Source organism: Chiloscyllium plagiosum, unplaced genomic scaffold (assembly GCF_037043375.1).
Source record: "Chiloscyllium plagiosum isolate Xiang-an unplaced genomic scaffold, Cpla_swu_hap1 HiC_scaffold_7, whole genome shotgun sequence".
Lineage (NCBI taxonomy): Eukaryota > Metazoa > Chordata > Chondrichthyes > Orectolobiformes > Hemiscylliidae > Chiloscyllium > Chiloscyllium plagiosum.
In genome coordinates this window covers 20,738,771-20,758,636 of record NW_028270145.1, presented here as the reverse complement: position 1 = coordinate 20,758,636, position 19,866 = coordinate 20,738,771, and the positions used below count along the sequence as shown (strand labels likewise).

Genomic DNA, 19,866 nt, shown 5'->3' with positions numbered 1-19,866 from the left:
ATTTGAGGTACAAATCAACATGATCTAATTTTCTCAAGCCCAATCCTGTTCCTTCTGCTCTTTACATGCAAAATGTATAATTTGTATCATCCTCTGATTTTGCGATTGTTCTCCATAGGTGCTAGTCTAAATCATTTCTATAGACTGAAACTGCAATCCCAGACCAGGGATCAAATCTGGGGCAAATATATTCCTAATGGCTCATAATGTACCAGCAAGATTCTTTAACACAAAGCCAACTAAGTACATAAGAAGGGCCAAGCAATCCACTGAGCAACCTATAGTGACAGGATGAGTCTCAGACTTGGAAGGGGTCAGCCAAGTGTACATCCTTGAGGGTCAGTCAGTTCTTTTGCCATAATTTGGTGACATTACAGCTGCAACCTCTTCAGACTAACTCCTGCCAAACAAGCTGGTGAAATCCAGCTGCCATGGCAACCATGTGCGGTCGCTGCTTGACTGTGGATCTGCTGTAATCCGTTGAGTAATTAAGCCTGACACATCCTCTGCTTCACGTTAGTTAATCAACTCAGCCTCATAGGGTCCTAATCAATGAGTAAATCCTGTTGAGTGTTAAAATGGTTTTCAGGGAGCCCACATTCAAAACCGTGACAAATGAGACAAGGAACAAACATCAACAAACAGTGAGAGATGAATACATGACATGGGAAAGAAAAACACTTTCTGATTTAGTAGTTAGTGTAGGGTAGTTGTTATGTTACTGGAGAAATACAAAAGTTCAGATGTCACTCCAGAAATTTGAAATTTTAACTTAGTTTAAAACAATGAAAATAAAATGTTGGGTTAGATTGAATGAAGCATATGACTTGAAGTAATGGACACAATTTGAGATATTTGCGTCAACACACTGCTGGAATGCTGCATGTTTCCATCCTGCATCTAGATACACTTGTTTTTGCCTCCACAGAATGCACTCCACTTTGTTCCTTTAAGGATTTTCTTTTTAATCTTGCCTTCTCTCTCTGGCCAACTCCCTTTCTTTCACTGAGGGCTTAGTCTTCCATTGAAGGAAGCCATCCAACAGGCACCGTAAAATGAGAGACTAATCAAACTGGAAAATCAGTTTTGGAAATTTTTAGATTGCAGTTCAGAGACAACTACCAATTGCAGCCACAGAGCTAGTGCTGTCTGCTGGGCTTTCTGTCACCTGGTGCAGGAGTTAAATAGAAACAGCACAACTCAGTGCCAAGAATAAGCTCAGTCCAACTCAGTTTCTGCCTTTGGAACATTAAATTGTGCATCAAATCTCTGTTACATTCGCAACAGGCCAGAGCCCAACCTGCACTGACTGAATAGAGAAAGGGCAGCCTGTGGATGGAATTTCCTTCAAAGTTCCAGATCTGTTGATCTGCCTCTGATTAAATTGTTCTTAAAATGTTGAGCCTAATTGTCTCTTAAACAGACAATCAGATTATTAAGGTCCTTTCTCCATACTCCCTCCATTTACCATTTATCACACACCAAGGATTTTCAATTGCAAGTTATGGCCTACTTACCAATTGACAGACCCCTTGTTAAATGAACCCGATTGAATCCGTGCTGAGATATGAAGCACTCTGTATTTGCTGTTGCTCTCTTGCAGGTCCTGCACAATGTTTTCACCACAGCTGTTAGTTACTGCAGGGACACTGTAATCTCTTAATGCTCTCAGGATCCTCAGCAATCCTTTCTCAAATAGACATCCAACATTGGCTGACAGCAAGTTATCCCCACTTAAAGCCAACAGGCTCCTCTCCTTCCATTGTACAAGAAAGGTCAGCATGCTTAGTATAAATTTACTGTAAATTTACTGAGCAATATGGTCCACAGCTTAAGGTTTAACCTTCATCATTGATGCCAAACATCCAAACTATGCCGTACCTGCCCTGGGAGTATTTGATAGGACGGTGTAGAGAGTGCTTTACTCTATATCCAAGAATAGCTGTACCTGCTTTTGGCATCTCTAGTTGAAGATGGTTACAAATTAGATTACTTACAGTGTGGAAACAGGCCCTTCAGCCCAACAAGTCCACACCGACCCGCCGAAGCGTAACCCACCCATACCCCTACATTTACCCCTTACCTAACACTATGGGCAATTTAGCATGGCCAATTCACCTGACCTGCACATCTTTGGACTGTGGGAGGAAACCGGAGCACCCGGAGGAAACCCACACAGACACGGGGAGAACGTGCAAACGTTTTAGTCTTTTGCACTCGTTTGGTTTTCTGCATTGCATGTGGCACAAGTGAAGTCCGCAGATGTGATCAGTTGGTTGAGGTATTGGTTAGCTCTATCTGGAGTGTGCTGCTTCTGCTGTTTAGTCTGCAAGTAGCCCTGTGTTAACACCTTGTTTTGAGGTGAGCTCAGTGCTGCACTTGAGATGCTGTCCTGTGCTTCTCATTGCCCTGGGTTGAGTCCTTGGTTGTACGAGTAGGGTGGGGGTTATGCTGGGCCATGAGGTTGCAGACTGTGTGGAATACCTGTTTGGTTCCTTTGTAATTATTTGGTTCTGTCTTTTTATCTGTTACCCAGAGTACTATTTGTTTCCATAGGATTGTTTGGTTCTGAGGATATTGCTTGGTACCAGTGATGTGAAGTTTGCAAATATTGCAGCTCTGTTCAAAGAAAAAGTGAAGTAACGATCTGGTAATTGCAGACCGGTCAGGTAGTGGGGAGTCTTACAGAGTCAACAATCCAAAGCATTTTCTCGGCCTTAGACTTTAATGAATGATTTTAGGATTAATGAATAATTTCATTGTCACATGTATTTTACAGTAAGAACAAAGTATTTAATAGGACGGTGCCTATCAAAATAAAATAAAAAGGTTTTCATCTGTTGCCACGATTCGGTGCCATTTTGAATAACTTACGAATTAGGAAAAATAAAAGATACAGAATAACTTCAGAATAAGGGAAAAAAAGCTTAAAGAGAGTCCATCAGTCCTGACCAAGCTTAACACCATCAATGATGCCTGTATCTCCATCCCTCCTCCACCGCATCACTACTGTTTACACCGGACCCAACTAGCGTAATGTTGATAATCCCAGGTGTCATCTTTCACCGCTGGGCCGATATTCCTCCATTGCCTGCACTGGACCAACTAATGTCAGAGTCACATCTCTTGCTGCTGGGCCCATCTTGGTGCTGCTATGTTGCCTTTTCACCACTGCTTCGCTGCTGCCAGTTCTGGATCCATCCAATGACGAAGTCCCCAATCCTCAGATGCCATCTGTCACTGATAGGCTGACCTCACCGATGTCACCTCTGTTGATGTGGCAGCCAACAATTCTGGTGTCATGTCTTGCTCTCGCCCCGGAAAAGTAAGGGCATGCTCGCGGTCCATGTGCTGGCATGCTCATGGTCCGTGTGCTGGGCCCACTCAAGGTCCATGTGCTGGCCATGCTCATGGTCCGTGTGCTGGGCCCACTCGCGGTCCGTGTGCTGGGCCCACTCGCGGTCCGTGTGCTGGGCCCACTCGCGGTTCGTGTGCTGGGCCCACTCGCGGTCCGTGTGCTGGGCCCACTCGCGGTCCGTGTCCTGGACCCACTCGCGGTCCATGTGCTGGGCACGCTCAAGGTCTGTGTGCTGGGCCCACTCACAGTCTGTGTGCTGGGCCCAATCACGATCTGTGTGCTGGGCACGCTCAAGGTCCGTGTGCTGGGCCCACTCACGGTCCGTGTGCTGCGCCCACTCGCGGTCCGTGTGCTGGGCCCACTCACGGTCCGTGTGCTGCGCCCACTCGCGGTCCGTGTGCTGGGCCCACTCACGGTCCGTGTGCTGCGCCCACTCGCGGTCCGTGTGCTGGGCACGCTCAAGGTCCGTGTGCTGCGCCCACTCGTGGTCCATGTGCTGGGCACGCTGAAGGTCCGTGTGCTGGGCCCGCTCATGGTCCGTGTGCTGGGCCCACTTGTGGTCCGTGTGCTGGGCCCGCTCAAAGTCCGTGTGCTGGGCCTGCTCGAGGTCCATGTGCTGGCCCACTTGAGATCCATGTGCTGGGCATGTTCGAGGTCTGTGTGCTGGGCCCACTCAAGGTCCTTGTGCTGGGCATGTTCGAGGTCCGTGTGCTGGGCCCACTCAAGGTCCGTGTGCTGGGCATGTTCGAGGTCCGTGTGCTGGACACGCTCGATGTCCATGTGCTGGGCCCATTCATGGTCCGTGTGCTGGGCCCACTCACGGTCCATGTGCTGGGCCCGCTCGAGGTCCGTGTGCTGGGCCCACTCACGGTCCGTGTGCTGGGCCCACTCATGGTCCGTGTGCTGGGACCACTCGAGGTCCGTGTGCTGGGCCCGCTTGAGGTCCGTGTGCTGGGCCCACTCATGGTCCGTGTGGTAGGCCCACTCGAGGTCCATGTGCTGGGCCCACTCACAGTCCGTGCGCTGGGCCCACTCATGGTCCGTGTGCTGGGCCCGCTCGAGGTCCGTTTGCTGGGCCAACTCGAGGTCCGTGTGCTGGGCCCACTCACAGTTCGTGCGCTGAGCCCACTCACGATCCGTGTGCTGGGCCCGCTCGAGGTCCATGTGCTGGGCCCACTCGAGGTCCGTGTGCTGGGCCCACTCGAGGTCCACACCGGCTCATGCCACCACTGATGCCATCCGAACCCAAAGGAAAAGGTAAGTAAAAGTATAGAGAGACAAAAAGCAAAAAAATGAGTGAACAAGAAAGAAAATAAAAGAAAAAAATGGTTGGAGTGAATGAGCTCTGGCTCAGCAGCCCTATTTCGACACTAACTTGTTCAGGAGTCGGTGCTGGCAGAAGTAGGTCAAGTTGTTGAAGAATGAAGATTTGCTGGATTGGTTTCTTGGATGGAGGACTTCAGTTACACAGAGAGACTTGAGTAGCTGAGCTGTTCTTCCTAGAGCAGTGAAAATAAAGGGATTTTTAATTCTCACATTCAAAATCATGAGTGGTTTTGATACATTAAATATGGAGATACTGTTTCCAGTGGTTGGAAGGTCAATCACAGACCTGGTATGATGCTGCACTTCTGTTTTGGTTGTGTCGATATCACAGACGAACATTCATATTCCACCAAGATTTATGTGGTTAGCACCATCTCAATCAGATACAATTGGTAGTCATGATAGTGAGAAATTTATAAATGGTAATCATGCATTGCCTGAAAGGCTGGCAGAAGCAGGTACAGGAATATCTTGCAAAAGGGAATTAGATAAATACTCGAAGGTGGATAAATGATGGGACAATAAAAGAATGGGAGTGGGATGAGAGTAAATAGATAGAACTTCCAGTTTTATTTTGTTGTGGCATTCTATAATTATACACAACACTCCTCTGGCTGGGCTGTTGTGCCAGAGTTGGAGTCTTTCCTGTATTTCTGGTAGGCTCCTTGACTTTTGCCAAGAATTAAGAGGAAACAGAGTTTCGCCACCAGCTTGTAAGGTTCTGGTCAAATGACCAAATGTCATATTCAATATTAAAACCAATTGCAGTGGCCTGTGCAACCCATCACTCAATATCCATTTGTTAGGGATGAAAATTGGTCCAGCACATTTTGTTCCTATAACATCAATAGGAACCCACAGGTTCAGCTTTGAATTTTATGAAGTACCTCAGAAGATGTAGTTGTGACATTTAGATCTGGTTGGTATATGCCTCCCATAAATGGGCAACAGCCTGCCCAATAGGATGCAATTGGCATGAACAAAGAGACGGAATATTGACTGATGTAACCCAATTTTGCATAGTTGCCTACTAAGATGCAAGAAAGAGAATTAGGAGTAGGAGTAGGCCATTCAGCTCCCTACTCAATAAGATAACGGCTGATCAGCTTGAGGCTTTCAAGTCCACTTGGCAATCTGCCCCCTATAACTGTTGATTCCATTATTTCTCACGAAGCCTTGAAAATATTCAATGACCCAGCCTCCACTGTTCTCCGAGTCCACAGACTCATGACCCTCTGGGAGAAAGAAAATCTCCTCATCTCAGTCTTAAATGGAAGACTCCTACTTTTTAAACTGTATTCGTGAGACTCTCTCACACAGGGAAGCCTGCTCTCAGCATACACCCTGTCAAGTCCCTGTCAGGATCATAAAGGTTTCAATGGTATTGTCTCTCATACTTCTAAACTCAAAACAGATACTGAACCAAATTTTTCAACCCTTCCTCATAATATAATCTCATTCACCTCAGGAATCAGTTGAGTGAATCTTCTCAGAATTGCTTTTAATTAAATTATATTCTTTCTTCAGTAAGAAGGCCAACATTTTACCCAGTACTGGAGGTGCATTGCTTCATCTTTATTTATCATCTATGTTCTACCATCTATTTAAGTCCAGTTCCATAAAACTTTACCTTGTGTGATGTAAATTTTTAATTTAGTTAGTTGCTGTGGGTTTGGATTTCTGTGGTTGAGATAGTAACTGATAGGATTTTCTATGTGTCGATAGTTAATAATTACCTTTGTAGGTATTTCTGTAACTATAATGACTTTTTAAAAATGTTTTAGAAGCTTGGCTGTAGCGTGACTGTGTTTTGGTGCACAGTGGAATGGACTTCTATTTTATGTTGTTTGCAACTCAGCATGTAGAAATGGGGCCTCAAAGGCTTGTTAGAGAATCTATTTCTTTTAAGCTTGGGGAGATATTCTTGGCTGATTAGAGAGAAAATTTAAATTTAGTTTCACTTTTAACCTTGGTCACTTGTTTAGTTCTGTGAAGACCTTGGAACAAGATGGCTGTATAGAGCAGTCTTCCAGTGAAGCGGAGAGAAGAGAGGGAGACGGTGAGTTAGATTCTTGGACCAGATGTGGTTTTTTAAGCTGAGTGTAGTGAACCTGAAGTGTGTGATAGCTCCCAGGTAAAGCTATTCCAGTTCCAGCTTAAAAGTTGAAGTGCCAGCAACTTAAACATACCAAGATGTTAAATACAGGGATTCTGAGGTGAGTATTATACATGTGATGTTTTGGATACTGTACTATAAGTGTTTTTGGGTACGATACAAGAGCTGTTTTGTTTTGTTTTGTTTTTAATTTATAAAGGAGTATTTTAAGATTAATGGTATTGTACTGTTAACCCTGTGTTTAAAATACTTGAGTTTATTAAAAGCAGGTAATTCAGATTATTCTATTTTATCTTTACTTTTTGTAATAATCTTCTGTATGTTTGGTAAGCAAAATCTTGTGTGCTTGTGTTTCAGTGAGAGATCACATCATTAACACCAAAACAAAATAAAATATGATCTGTCAAGACAGGTTCCTGACTGTGATCTGACTGGACCAGTAAGAACATTTACTGAGATCATAACGCTTGTAATTGGCATTATGGTGTAATCTGGCCTTCTCTCAGCATGTTAGATACCTTGTGCAGTATCTTGTAACGTGGGAATGCTGTTGTACGTATTCACACATACGGTCCTTGACAGAAGGTAGATCCAGTTCCAATGGCAAAGAAACCTCAATGACTGGGGATTTCCCCCTTACTGCAGCCTTCATCCACTGTCACAGCTGTTGATGTCACATAAATATCTTCTGCCTGGATCATCATTAATGATTTGTTTTGCAATGTGCCTTGTCTATTTCCTCCCCTCTGACTTTACCTTTTGCACGTTCCCTCTCTCTCTCTCTCCCTGAGTTTTTTCCTATTGTATCCCTTCCCATAGGAGAGAAGCTTTACACCTTATACAAACGATACTAGATCTGCCCCTTCCAAGGATCAGCTCCCCCAGAGAATGGGGCAGACACTCAGCTCCACAGCAGAGAGAAACAGGGAGAGGCACGCGTAGAGAAAGAAAGATAGTGACAGGCACAGAAGACAGCATGGGAAGAAGATGCTCTCTGATATCAATTGGATCCCTCCTCCATCTCAAGGATCCTATTTCTGAGCCTCTGATGCTCCAAAATTTTCTATCTCTCTCGGGATTTTCTCTCTTTCCTATAGGGAGAAAAAGGGAGTAAAATTAAGAACTTATATGACTGGCACTAAACTCAGTGGACATTGGGGAATGACAGGGACTTTTCTGCAGCAAGATTGATTTCTGTAAAGGGTTATTTATACTTTACAGGAATTATATTCTCTTGGAGTGGGAACTGTAACCTGTCCCTAGCTGTGTGGGTCTGTATCTCTCTGTCTTGTGTGATTTCTCTATTACCATTTGGCTGTCTTCCTCTGTGTCTGGGTCTCTTTGTCTTTCTGTGCGTTTGTGTCCACCTTTATGTCTTTCTCCTTGTGTGTCTTTGTCTTTCTGCATATGTGTATGTGTGCATCTTCTTCCCATGCTGTCTTCTGTGCCTGTCACTATCTTTCTTTCTCTACGTGTGCCTCTCCCTCTCCCTGTTTCTCTCTGCTGTGGAGCTGAGTGTCTGCCCCACTCTCTGGGGGAGCTGATCTGTGGAAGGGCCAGATCTAGTGTCGTTTGTATCGGGTGTAAAGCTTCTCTCCTTACAGAGCAGGCTCTGTATTGTCACTTGGATATCATAACAAGGTAAACAGCTGCAACAAGCAGGAAACAGAGGATCAGAACAATTTAGACCCCAGTTACTAGAGGGAATAGGCTTGGAGGAAGAACAAGCACTAGGGTGGCAGCAAGAGGTATTTATATTTCAATTTGAACAAAAGATTTTTCTTTCAGTTGGTGACTATATTATTCATTCCTTAGTCAGTTTTTTGCTCATGCTGGTGCGAGTGTATGTCTGTATGTGGGAGGTAGAGTGCTGCTGGATTCCACACTATTTTATTTTAGAGCTTGGTGTTATGTCTGCTTTTTTTGGAGCTGCTCATTGCATTACTTTACTTCCTTACTTTGCCCTTAAAGGCAACACAATCCTTGCTCAGGCCCCTGATGTTTTTCAGATTGACTTTTGCCCTGTTCGTCAGTAAGCCCCCAGCATTGTGTTTTCGAACTTAATTCTCAGGATGTGTGTATCACTGGCAATACTGGCATCTATTGCCCATTCTCTGGCTGCCCTGAGAAAGTGGTGGCCATCCTCTCTCTTGAATTACTGTTAACAGAATTGATCCAATTGAATGGCTTGTGGGTCCTCTTTAAAGAGCAGGGAGGAGTCAACCATGTTGTTGTGGAACAAGAGACATGTTAGGGCTCAGTCTGGAAAAAATGGCACATTTTAGTGAACCAGAGTGAATTCATAAAACTACCTGAAGGATGCCTGGTCATTTTTATTAAGAACAGGTTTACTGTCCTGAATTCAGAATTTGATCTCTTTGTCTTTATGTGCATTTATGTCCATCTTCATGTCTTTCTCTCCTGTGTGTCTCTGTCTCTTTGCATGTGTTCATGTGTGAAAAACACTGAATTCAGATTTGATCTCACATTCTTTGGATTTGGTTCAGATCTCTGAATAACTTGCCCTGCAACAAAACCAATGTGCCACTGTACCCCAATGGTGTGCAGTACAACATGACAAAACTCAAGACTGTATTTGAATGCAAACAGCACTCATAACAAATTAAAATAATTGATAAAGTATATTGAAGAAATTAAATAATGAGAGGAAGCTAGCTAGAAATATAGAAATGGATAGCAAGCATTTCTTCAGGTATTTTATAAAGGAAAAGAATAAGTAAAGTGAGTATTGATCCTCTAGTGAGTCAGACTGGGGAGTTAATAGTAGATAATAAAAAAGGCAGATGAAATGAACAAATATTTTGTTTCTGTCTTTACTATAGAGGATACAAAACTATCCCAGTAATAGCTATAAATCAGGAGCAGGAAACAAGAGAGGAACTTGGTGAAATTACAATTAACAAGGAAGTGATACTGAGTAAATTGATGGAGTTACAGGGTGGTAAGTCTCTGGTAAACCTCATCCTAGGGTCATAATCAAGTGGCTAATCAGGTAATAGATTTCCTCATATTAATTTTCCAAAATTCGCTAGATTCTAGAAAGGTTCAAAGAACTGGAAAGTAGCAAAAGAAAAACTCTCTATTCAAGAAGGTTGGAAGTCAGACATCAGAAAACTATAGGCCAGTTAGCTTGATTTCTGCTGTGTGGAAGGTGTGAGAAACATCACTAAAGAGGTTATAGATGAACAGTTAGAAAATGCAAGATAATTGTGAAGAGTCATGTGGGTTAGATTACACTCAGTGACTTGGCCTCCACAGCCCTCTGCAGCAATGATTTCATAGAATATAGAACCTTACAGCACAGTACAGGCCCTTCGGCCCTCAATGTTGCGCTGACCTGTGAAACCAATCTGAAGCCCATCTAACCTACACTATTCCATTATCATCTATATGTTTATCCAATGACCATTTAAATGCCCTTAATGGTGGGCATTTGTTGCAGGCAGGGCATTCCACGCCCTTACTACTTTCTGAGTAAAGAAACTACCTCTGACATCTGTCCTATATCTATCACCCCTCAATTTAAAGCTATGTCCCCTCATACAAGCCATCACCATTTGGGGAAAAAGGCTCTTACCGTTCGCCCTATCCAATCCTCTAATCACCTTGTATGTCTCTATTAAGTCACCTCTCAACCTTCTTCTCTCTAACAAAAACAGCCTCAAGTTCCTCAGCCTTTCCTCATAAGACCTTCCCTCCATACCAGGCAACATCCTAGTACATCTCCTCTGCACCCTTTCCAATGCTTCCACATCCTTCCTATAATGCGGTGACCAGAACTGTACGCAATACTCCAAGTGTGGCTGCACCAGAGTTTTGTACAGCTGCAACATGACCTCATGGCTCCAAAATTCAATCCCTCTGCCAATAATACCTAATACACCGTATGCCTTCTTAACAGCTCTATCAACCCGGGTGGCAACTTTCAAGGATCTGTGCACTTAGACACCGAGATCTCTCTGCTCATCTACGCTGCCAAGAATCTTACCATTAGCCCAGTACTCTGTATTCCTGTTGCTCCTTCCAAAGTGAATCACTTTACTTTTGTACATTAAATTCCATTTGCCTCCTCTCAGCCCAGCTCTGCAGCTTATCTATGTCTTTCTGAAACATCCTTCTGCACTGTTCAGAACTCCACCAACTTTAGTGTCATCCACAAATTTACTACCCCATCCTTCTATGCCTTCATCCAGGTCATTTATAAAAATGACAAAGACCAGTGGCCCCAAAACAGATCCTTGCAGTACACCACTAGTAACTGAACTCCAGGATGAACAATTCCCATCAACCACTGCCCTCTGTCTTCTTTCAGCTAGCCGATTTCTGATCCAAACCGTTAAATCACCCTCAATCCCATGCATCCACATTTTCTGCAATAGCTTACTATGGGGAATATTATCAAATGCCTTACTGAAATCCATATACCCCACATCAACCACTTTATCCTCAGCCACATGTTCGGTCACCTTCTCAAAGAACTCAATAAGGTTTGTGAGGCACGATCTACCCTTTACGAAACTGAGTTGACTATCCCTAATCAAATTATTCCTTTCTAGATGTTTATAAAATCTCTCACTTGTAATCCTTTCCCAAAACTTTGCCCACAGCAGAAGTAAGGCTCACTGGTGTATAATTACCAGGATTGTCTCTACTCCCCTTCTTGAACAAGAGGACAACATTTGCTATCCTTCAGTCTTCTGACACTATTCCTGTAGACAGTGACAACGTAAGATGAAAGCCAAAGGCTCTGCAATCTCCTCCCTAGCTTACCAGAGAATCCTAGGATAAATCCCATCTGGCCCAGAGGACTTATCTATTTTCACACTTTCCATAATTGCTAACACCTTCTCCTTACGAACCTCAATCCCGTCTAGTCTAATAGCCTGTATCTCAGTATTCTCCTCGACAACATTGTCTTTTTCCTGTGTGAATAGTGACGAAAAATATTAATTTAGCGCCTCTCCTTTCTCTTCGGACTCTACGCACAACTCCTGTCCTTGACTGGTCCTAATCTTACACATTTCATCTGTACATAAGCCTCCTTCTTCCTCTTGACAAGAGATTCAAATCCTTTAGTAACCACGGTTCCCTCGCTCAACCACTTCTTCCCTGCGGGGTAAAAACAATGACTGCAGATGCTGGAAACCAGATTCTGGATCAGTGGTGCTGGAAGAGCACAGCAGTTCAGGCAGCATCCGAGGACAGGCAAAATCCGAGGACAGGCAAAATCGACGTTTCGGGCAAAAGCCGGCTTTTGCCCGAAACGTCGATTTTGCCTGTCCTCGGATTTTGCCTGTCCTCGGATGCTGCCTGAACTGCTGTGCTCTTCCAGCACCACTGATCCAGACACTTCTTCCCTGCTGACAAGTACATACTTATCAAGCAAATGCAGTAGCTGTTTCTTGAACAAGCTCCACATTTCAATTGTGCCCAACCCCTGCAGTTTCCTTCCTATCCTATTGCATCCTAAATCTCACCTAATCGCATCGTAATTGCCTTTCCCCCAGCTATAACTCTTGCCCTGCGGTATAAACCTACCCCTTTCCATCGCTAAAGTAAATGTAACCGAATTGTGGTCACCACCACCAAAGTGCTCACCTATTTTCAAATCTAATACCTGGCCTGGTTCATTACCCAGTTCCAAATCCAATGTGGCCTTGCCTCTTTTTGGCCGATCCAGAAACTGTCAGGAAACCCCCCTGCACACCCTGGACAAAAACTGACCCATATAAAGTACACAAACTATAGCGTTTCCAGTCAATATTTGGAAAGTTAAAGACCCCATAACGACTACTCTGTTACTTTCACTCCTATCCAGAATCAACTTTGCAATTCTTTCCTCTACATCTCTGAAACTTTTCAGAAGTCTATAGAAAATTCCCAACATGATGATCTCTCCTTTCCTGTTTCTAACCTCAGTCCATACTACTTCAGTAGATGAATCCTCATCAAACGTCCCTTCTACCACCGTAATACTATGCTTGACTAACAATGCCACACTTCCCACTCTTTTACCACCTTCCCTGATCTTACTGAAACACCTGAACCCTGGAACCTGCAATCACCATTCCTGTCCCTGCTCTATCCATGTCTCCGAAATGGCCATAACGTTGAACTCCCAGGTGTGAACCCATGCTGCAAGTTCACCCACCTTATTCCAGATGTTGAACTAAATCCATTTGGCTGTCACACCCATCTCTGTAGAATTCCATGGATTTTATCAGCAGTTGAAGAATAATGCTATGGCAGGAGAAAGAACTCAGAAATAAAAAAACTCACTCACGGTAAAATTTAGAATGTCTGGCCACTAACCAGTTCTGTTTCTTTTTCATTTCTTGCTTCGTATTTTCCCAATGTCTCCAGACAGTGTTTCCCTGAAAAGTGGACAATATGAACCCAAGAGACCGGAGCATAAGAATATTCCCTTTAGCTTTTACACAGTTTTTTTCTCTCCTTTACTGAAGCAGGATTAAAATAAATAAAATTTTATTTGTACCATTTCGGACAAGTCCCCAAATGCCAATGACACCATGGGTTTCTAACTTTTATATCTTCAACCTAAAATATTTCTTCATTTTGTTTTCATCCATTCCCCATTGTCTCATACCACCACATTCAGCAATTCCTCAGTTTAACGTAATCCAGAGAAAACATATCCCTCTGTCCTCCTCCTAAAGTCTAACCAAGACTTGAATCTCCTCCCTTTTCTGACATGTCCCACATGAACCTCCTTACCCATAGGCATGGATAGAAGACTGGCTGACCATAAGGAGATAGAGACTAGGCATAAATAAGTCTTTTTCAGATTGGCAAGGTGTAATAAGTAGTTTGCCACAGTGATTGTTGCTGGCAGCTCAACTGTGCCCAATTTATGGAAATGACTGAGGTGCAGAGACGGAAAGTATAGTTGCCAATTTGTTGATGACACTGAACTTTTGTAGGAAAGTAAGTTGTGAAGAGGACGTAAGGAGACAACAGAAAGATATAGAAAGATAAAGTCAATTTGAAGTAACATCAGGTCAGCCATGATCTTATTGAATGGTTGACAAGGCTTGAGGGGCTAGCATTGCCTATTCCTGCTCCTAATTCAAGTGTTAATACATTTGTAGCACAGTTGACCCAATTCAGATCTCAGCTGTCAGGGTGGTCGGGAGCAGTCATATGTGTGAAGGCCTGAGGAGGTTCCCTACCTTGGCCTGAGGAGGTTCCCTACCTTGCTGAGGTCAGGAATAGCCCCAAAGTTGTAGACATGGAAAGGATGAGCTCCTTAGGGACTATTTCCTGTGTAACTCCTCACCCGTCAATTCAATTGGACAATGGATGGTGGAGTCATAATGTGGGTTAAGGGAAGCTGCTGTAACTGTGCTTCTGTCGTCAACAGGCTTCGAAGAACAGGAAATGAACCGTCACCTGGTTGAGGAGCAGCTGACCTGCTCAGTTTGCCTTGAGCGTTATAATAGGCCCAAGCTCCTGCCTTGCCAGCATACTTTCTGGCAAGATCCCTGCCTGAGCAGCCTGGTGGACCAAGATGGGAGAGAGGTGAAATGCCCTGAATGTCGGAGCGTCCATGCCATCCCCCGAGAAGGAGTTATCGGGTTCCCAAGCAACAGGACAATCCTTGGTTTTCTGGACATCCCCCTGGGACAAATGGCCTGCCAGGCCGATAATGGCAGGGCTCTGACCTGTGGCTCGTGCGGCCTGAAGGAAGAGTTGGCTACGTGCCACCACTGCCAGAAACAGCTTTGCCAGTCCTGCCACCTCTTGCATATGGAGCAGCTGCAGTGGGACCTCAGAAGCTTGGTGTCCCAGTTGAGAAGGTCCATTCCTAAACTTTCCGATGCCCTCGGGGACCTGGAGTGGAGGTCCGTGTCTCTCAAGGAGAACAGAGAAGCAGTGCAAGCTGAAATCCACTGCAGTGCGGAATAGTACCTGGCTGAGTTAAAGGAGCAGGAGCAGGCATTAATTCTAGAGGTGGAGAGCCTGGTACGAAGCTCAAGCAGGATTCTGCGGAGAAAGCAGGAGGATCTTGAGCTTGGTTTTGCCACTGTATGCAGCCACTGTGACAGCGTTGACAGCAGGCTGGCTGACAACAGAAACCTCCCAAGTACTGAGCTCTGGCAGCTACACCAACAATCTAAAGAGCTGATCGACTACATCAGGCAGTTGGAGACACCTGACCAGGATCAGCCACAAAGTCTCATGTTTGTGCTCAATACTGCTTTCTACCCTAACACCATCTGCTTTGGAAAAGTAACCTGGGTTACAAAAGACTCTACAGCATTGTCCCCTTTATTCAACGGTCAGGAATTTCAGAGGTCATACCCAAGCCTCACTTCTACTGCAGACAGCATTGAAATGTATCCCCCACTGTTTCTAACCAACCCATCCAACCTACTGCCCAATGCATCGACTAACAATTTAACCAAAAGGATGCGGGCAGGGCAAGGAGCAAACATTTTAAGCTCTGCGGACCCCCAGACTCTTGTGATCAAGTTGCAGGGCATTGGCAGCCACTTTTTGGACTTCCAACTGTCTGATCGTAACCTCCAGCTTCACTATCAAGAAAAAGACCGCATGAAATGCAAGATAAGATCAAAAGGAAGTGACTTGGGTCATTTCACATGGCCATGAGGGGTGGCTGTGACTCTAGAAGGTGACCTGGTGGTGGCAGACAGCAGTAACCACAGAGTGTAGGTAAAATGTCAGTAAAATCTGCTATCTAGCAGACCGGACACTGAAATCAGGCAGGTAGAGCAACCGGGTGGGTGGGTAGAGGCGATGCAGAATATCAGACATAATCTCAATGAATGTTACAGCTCACTCAGGGATTGACTTCTTACCCTAATTGTTGGGTTTTTAAGTATGTATAGAATAGAGAATCCAGCTACAAATAACGACCACATAACCTAATATCTGAAATTTGGAACTAACTGAACATTGACAATACACAGTAAATCTGTATCTGGAATGCACAGAATGATTTCAGTATCTAATGCGCACACAGAATCAAGTACCTGTGCAAGACGGGTTTCATCCAGTTACTATAATACAGGACGCCCTGAGTTTAATGATGTGGAGGTGCTGGTGTTGGACTGGGGTGGACAAAGTTAAAAATCACACACAACCAGGTTATAGTCCAACAGGTTTATTTGGAAGCACTAGCTTTCGGAGCACAGCATCTGATGAAGGAGCAATGCTCCGAAAGCGAGTACTTCCAAATAAACCTGTTGGATGATGACTTGGTGTTGTGTGAGTTTTAACTTTGTTCACCCCAGTCCAACACCGGCACCTCCACATCAGAAATTACAGGGAGTCCTGTATTTACCGTACATGAGATACATCCTGTTACGACAGTGAACATGATGAGTTCAGTATCTATATTACACAGAATAATTCAGTTTCTACAGGACATATAATTAGCCCTATGTAACACACCATGAATTCAGTTTCTATAGTACTCACAGTGAGTACTGTATCTAAAATACACACATTAAGTCCAATTATCTAGTGTACAAATAATAGATCAAGTATCCTTCATACTAACTGTGAATCTGGTATCTACGCCACAATAGGTCCTGTACCTATAGTACACATAGTGAATCCAATATCTATAGTACACAGTGGCTGCGGTGTACATACGGTGAGTCCTGTATCTGTAGTATACACAATTAATTTAGTTCTGCAAAGTATTACCTAAGATATATGCACAGAAATTAGCCTTTGACATAACCAGTCCATTCCAGTGCTTATGCACAATCGAGCCCCATTCCACATTTTTACATTCAAATCAGTCATTGTAAATATCTGTTCCCTTCTCCCTGGTCTGCTTGTGCAGTCTCCTCTGAAATATATTTATTGTTTCCCATGTAGCTTCAGCCTACAGATGGAAATTTGATTTCAGTGTGTGGTTTTCAAAAGTAGAAGTTTTGTACTAACGTTTGAGATTGTTGGTTATAGTTTTCATTCCCCTTCCCCCCCCAACCACCCTCTGTCACCTCTCTGCTAACAAATGGTTACAGTGTCTGTCCCTCCTGTGACTTCTCCCAAACAGGTATTTGACAGGAGCGGTCGTTTCCTCCGCAGCTTTGGGTCATACGGCAGTGGTGAGGGGGAATTCGATTGCCTGGCTGGTGTGGCCGTCAGTAACCAGGGTTGGATTGTCACTGCTGACTGCTACAACCACAGGCTGCAGCTCTTCGATCACTTGGGCCACTTCATCCGGGCCTTTGGTCACGAAGGAGCCAGAGACGGGCAGTTAAGTTACCCCTGGGGGGTAGCTGTTGATCGCACAGGCCGCATCTATGTCTGTGACAAGGACAACCATCGGCTGCAACTCTTCACCTCAGACGGCAGGTTTGTTCTTAACCTGCCATGGGATGGGTGATGGTCAGCTAGATCAGCCCCATTATGTAGCCATTGGACCACAGCACAGGACCAGGTGGTGGTCAGTGACAGCGGCAATCACCGCATCCAGATCTTCGATAAGTCCGGGAAGTTCCTTAGCAGGTTCGACTGCGAGGGTACCGCTCTGGGACAGTTCAAGTACCCCCGTGGTGTGGCGGTGGACCACCAGGGAAATATCCTGGTGGGAGACAGTGGGAACAATCGGGTCCAGCTCTTCCGGCAAGATGGAACATTCTTGCAGGCGTTTGGGAGCTGGGGGACTGGGGATGGACAGGTCAAAGGACTTGAGGGTGTAGCCTTCTGTAGAGGGGACATCATCGTCAGTGACCGTGAGAATCACAGGATCCAGACATTTTAAACTTGTAAGGACTGTGTATTTTAACTTTTATGTTGTTAACACCGGGGCCCAAAATGAGAAAGAACTGATTGCAAAACTAGTGTTTGAAAGAGTGGCTGCAATTTTGAAAAGCAAGTAACCTAATACCCATGAAATGCTGAAGATCATAGCAGGTCAGGCAGCATCCATGGAGAAAGCGAGGACTGCAGATGCTGGAGAGTTAGAGTCATGAAGTGTGGCGTTAGAAAGCACAGCAAGTCGGGCAGCATCCAAAGAGGAAAGTCAACATTTTGGACATCAGCCTTTCATCAGGAAGGGCTGATGAAGGGGTTATGCCGGAAATATCAACTCTCCTGCTCCTCGGATGATGCCTGACCCTTTGTGCTTTTCCAGTGCCACACTTTTTGACTCAACATCCATGGAGAGAGAACCAGCTGTTTCCGAGTTTAGAAGACTTTTCATCAGAGTTGAAGTGAAGTGTGGAGGGGACAGCATTCCCAGCATTTGTTGTTTTCAGTACTGATTCCAACATCAGTATTAATTTGTTCCAAATTAATACCCATGGTAGGTATTGTAAACAATTGTGTGAACAAGCAGTATTGAAGTTTGACTTGTAGACAATTTGGAACTGAGGGTGTGTTCTAATGCCATACTTACTGGCAACAAAAAGTTGATTGGTCTATGGACTAGTGACTAGCCTTATCAATGATAGAGATCATTTGCTTGCTAACAACTGTGAGATTAGTTCTTTGATGGCTTGGATCAGCTTGGAACTGGAAGAAAATTACAGAGACCTGTGAGACAGAGGTAAGAAAAGAAGTATGCAAATCTTCTCCCAGCCCAGAAGTTGCCTATTCTCTGCAGTCACAATCTTAATTTAAGCCTGAAGAAAATCAGTTATCTTTCCTGCAGCAGTTGCTATGACTTGCGACTTTTGAATTGATAAATCAGAGGCATTTTACAAGTGAATTAGTCACACTGTATTACTCACAGACCGGTGCTTATGGTCAAAGAAAAAATATCTGAATGACAAACAGTCAAAGGAGGATCATCTCAAAAGTCAGAACTGAGAAGCAAAGATCACTAAGGTGACTTTTGGGTTTTTCTACTTTGGCCAATAATCCTTTTCCATAATTGTGTGTTTGCAGGGGAGCTTATAAAGGGATTGGAGTTTTAATAATTATATGCCAATGGTTTATATCTGTTTTAATGTAGCTATAGTCTAATTACTTCTAATAAATAATAAGTCTTGTTCAACACAGAAATCAGGTCCATGATTTCAATTACTTTGGTCTGAAAGTCAGGTACTTTTAAAATGAAAATGTTAACATTTGGTACAACTCCAGGAATGGCAGGGCTTGAATTCTGCGGTGCTGCCCAGTGGGACAAAACAGACTGAATGTTAGGAACTTGTGGGACCTCAGTTGGGAGGAATGTCTGGCAGGGACAGGGTGGAGATCACATCTAGTCAACTATCCAGGATTGTAACTGTCCAGGCTGTGACTCCTAATATTGCAGCCATTGTTACTGATTAGTCTCAAACAGGGCTGAAGAACAGCTTTGGGGTTGGGTTGATGGACCCATAATGCATCATGAGCATACCTTTAGGAGAACAGAGGATTAGAGATGGGAGAGGCTTGGCTTTGGAAAACAATTGTCTCCAACTTCAGTTAATCCAGTTTGAACAGAACAAAGGGTGACAATGGGAAGTCCCATATCCATCCTTGGTTCCCATCTCTAGTCAACCAGAATACAGTCATGGCATGTACTAAGAAAGCAGTGATTCTTACAGCAGCTCAGAGATTGTGGTACATATCAGTGGAGCTGAGTATGAGGGAGGACAGGATGGGGAGAATGGTTGTGTCGGGTAGGAGTGGGGAATTTGGGATTTGGGTGGGTGTGTGGTTAGGACTGTTGAGGGAGGCTAGACCTCTGGAGGAAAGGCATGGAAAGTGGTCAGAGCCAATGGAAGGAAGGCATTGGGGGAGTTTCTGCTCCTCTGGTCTACATGCATGCCTTAGAAAAGTTACACTGCAAGAATAATCAAGGCTTTTTTTTGCCACATCATGATTCCAGCTGAAGATCTATACCACTTCCTTTACGAACAAAGCCACCCCACCGCCTTTTCATTTTCCTGTTCTTCCAAGATATGAAATATGCTTGAACATTCAGATCCCAACCATGGTCACTTTGTGTCCACATCTCAATCATGGCTAACAGATAATACCTCTTTATTTTCATTGGTGCAATTAGTTTATCCATCTTGTTATGAATGCTGCATACATTCAGATAAAGAGCCTTCAA

General features: G+C 44.3%; 1 protein-coding gene and 1 pseudogene across 7 annotated transcripts in view; one reads left to right on the top strand and one right to left on the bottom strand.

The window, feature by feature from the left end:
• LOC122551370 (MAGUK p55 scaffold protein 4b) overlaps positions 1-1,604 on the bottom strand; it is a 42,406-nt gene extending 40,802 nt beyond the window's left edge. For all 6 annotated transcript variants that reach the window (XM_043693134.2, XM_087988792.1, XM_087988793.1 and 3 more), the window contains exon 1: positions 1,518-1,604. The gene's annotated coding sequence lies outside the window, so the exon portion shown is untranslated. The remainder of the gene's footprint in view (positions 1-1,517) is intronic.
• Positions 1-19,290, top strand: part of LOC148149570 (tripartite motif-containing protein 3-like) — a 63,330-nt pseudogene extending 44,040 nt beyond the window's left edge. The window contains exons 3-4 of the transcript XR_015757740.1: positions 14,203-15,515; positions 16,873-19,290. The product of XR_015757740.1 is annotated as a tripartite motif-containing protein 3-like (transcript). The remainder of the gene's footprint in view (positions 1-14,202; positions 15,516-16,872) is intronic.
• Positions 19,291-19,866: the final 576 nt, after the last annotated feature.